Source organism: Phytophthora parasitica (assembly GCF_000247585.1).
Source record: "Phytophthora parasitica INRA-310 unplaced genomic scaffold supercont2.12, whole genome shotgun sequence".
NCBI classification, from domain to species: domain Eukaryota; phylum Oomycota; class Peronosporomycetes; order Peronosporales; family Peronosporaceae; genus Phytophthora; species Phytophthora nicotianae.
This window is the reverse complement of record NW_008648998.1, coordinates 1013327-1015975: the sequence shown is the minus strand read 5'-3', so window position 1 is coordinate 1015975 and position 2649 is coordinate 1013327.

The window sequence follows — 2649 nt, the reverse complement described above, 5'->3', positions numbered from 1 at the left end:
ATCGTGTACACTAGGCTCAAGCCGGGCATGATTCGAGACGTGGCAAGCAGTATGATCAAGGCTTCGACCTGGGAGTTCCATGAACCAAACTCCATACAACTTGAGGGGGATTCCAGCGAGCCTACATCATTGAGCTAATCAAGTCTACTTGCCCCATTTGCAGTGTTGGAACGAAGGGGAAAGTGGTCGGTTAAGTACGAGGGAACCGAGCTGAACCATGGGCTTCCGAACCGCGACAGAACGGAGAATCCCAGCCATTCGCCGTTCAGCCCACCAGAACTCAGAGTCCAGGACAAGAACTCACGAAGACGTAGCCAGGCTGCATGGGGAAAATAATTCTCTTCCAACGGACTTGATTAGCGAGTAGAATGTCCTCATAGGATGGGTTTTCCACCTTTGATAAGGTTTATTTCATGAGAGGGCAGACAAGTAGGGGATTCCAGCGAGCCTAACTCATTGGGCTAATCAAGTCCACTTGCCCTATTTGCAGTGTTGGAACGAAGGAGAAAAATGCTCATGACCCGTTTGTTGTGTGTTTTCCTGCTTTCAAGCTTATATGCTACATTTGAATTAATCGGTTTGGGGCGAAACTAAATACCTTTCTGAATTGCGAATAAGTTCATGCGAAAAGGTTTTCCAGGAGCGCCGGGGTAGAGTCTGATGCAAGCTGGGAAAACGATAATTTCTCGGTGAGTAAACATTGTTTGTACCTTCTAGTTATGCTCAATGTAAAAATCATGTGTTGACGGTGTGGCAGATATGAGATAGTATTTTCATAGAACGATCGCTAATATTGAGGTACCCCTCGCAACCACTTTCCATCAGCTTGGGGTTCTAAACGGCGAGCCTAAGTCACACGAGACAATATTATTTCTAGTGTTAACCTTTATCCTCCAGGTCGAATTCATACGAGTAGCAAGGATTTGATCATACGAGTATGAGATCGACAGATAGATTAGTATGTGGGGTTTGCATAACATACGGAAGGTGTAAAAAGGTCAGGTTGACGCTTTGGCGAGGTGAACGCTATGGCATCCGGCCGGCGTTTGGTCCATAGATATAGAAGAATACACGGCGCTCTGGGGCAGAGCACTTTACACAGTAGAAATGAATCCTTCGTGCTGCGTTCACCACAGAGCCGCTGTGCTGGCGAACCTCATTCTTGAGCTGGTGAGGAAAATCAATGAGAGCCTTAACGTGGTGAGAGTTGAGCTCGTCGAGGTACTACAATCAAATCCATTGTTGACACCCGCTGCGCCTAGTCCTAGATGCTGAAAGCCCGTTGTTGGTGAGCTGGTATGGCCAACTGAGAAACAAAATCACTAAAATCTAGTGATGCTCCATGGATCACATTGTGGCTGTGCGCTAGGTAATTATCCACGATCACCATATCGTGCTAAACAATCAGTGAGTCTAGTTTCTTGTGATATTTTTGTCGCTCCAATACCAGGATGCCTTGACGGTAGTGGCCGTGCACGCCAACTGTTTGGAACTTGAAAAGAACAGCTCTATCATTTCGGAACGATTGATTCTTTTTTCGTAGCGCAAAGTTTCCACTATACCATCTCGTTGAATCAACGATGACAAGATCGAATGGCATCAGTTCCAGGCAGCGCCGTTCCTTTGTTAGATATAATTGATATTGGCTTTCGATTTGCCCAGCATACTGCATATACTTGTTTGTTGTGTTTGGTAGTGCACGAAACCACTGTGAACGACCCACGGGGTGGAGACGAATCGAACCACTGCTTGACGTGTTTTTTTTTTTTTAGATACTGAACAGTAGTTGTTTTGACGATGGCCATAAAATAAGCCCAAACGGTCATCGAGTTCAATAAGAGTCTTTACTGAGGCAAAGGCACCATCGGCAACTATAGTGCGGCCTGTTTCTTTGTATGGTTCAGCTAGCCAAAATACAAGGGCTGCCCCCTTCTCCGTTGTCACGAGCATACGGTTTAGCACGCTGACGAGGTGCACCTTCAACTAGCTCGAGCCCAAATGAAACATCACTTTCACCACGTGCAAGTGACGTGAGCTCAGTACCTATGCCCTCAGGCTTACGTGCTATCTCGTATTGTAAGGAAGGCCGTCGTGACAGTATCTATTCTCCCGCCCTTTCCGGATGCCCATGCGCTCGTCGACACAGAGGATGTTACCAGGGGAAACAACATGTGTTCGCCTTTCATTGAAGCCGTCAACAAAAAGACGAATAGGTTTCTAAGGATCTTTGTCAACACCAGCATATGCAGAAGCCATACAAGACATTATTTCATCAAAACAGCGACGCCTCATATCAAATCGACCGAAATTCAGTGGGGTATCAACGTAACCTTCCCTTGCATCCTATGTCCAATATGTAGAAGTTAGCCCCGATCGAGATTCAAGTACCACGGCCAGCGAATCCCGATCCAGGTAAACCAATCCCCTGGTTGAATCGTTCTCTGCTGCTGTCGAGCCAGATTGGCGTTGGTAAATGCAATTGTGTTGCCCAAAGTTTGCATAGGGTACACCAGATTGAAGTAATTAGCAAACGTACACTCGACAATTACTCCTATTGAGAAGCGCGTTGGGCGTGGTGTGGTGTTGTAATTCCCACGGCAACTCTAGCTACTAGTGTAGGTAGGATGAACCCACAACAATACGTCTACC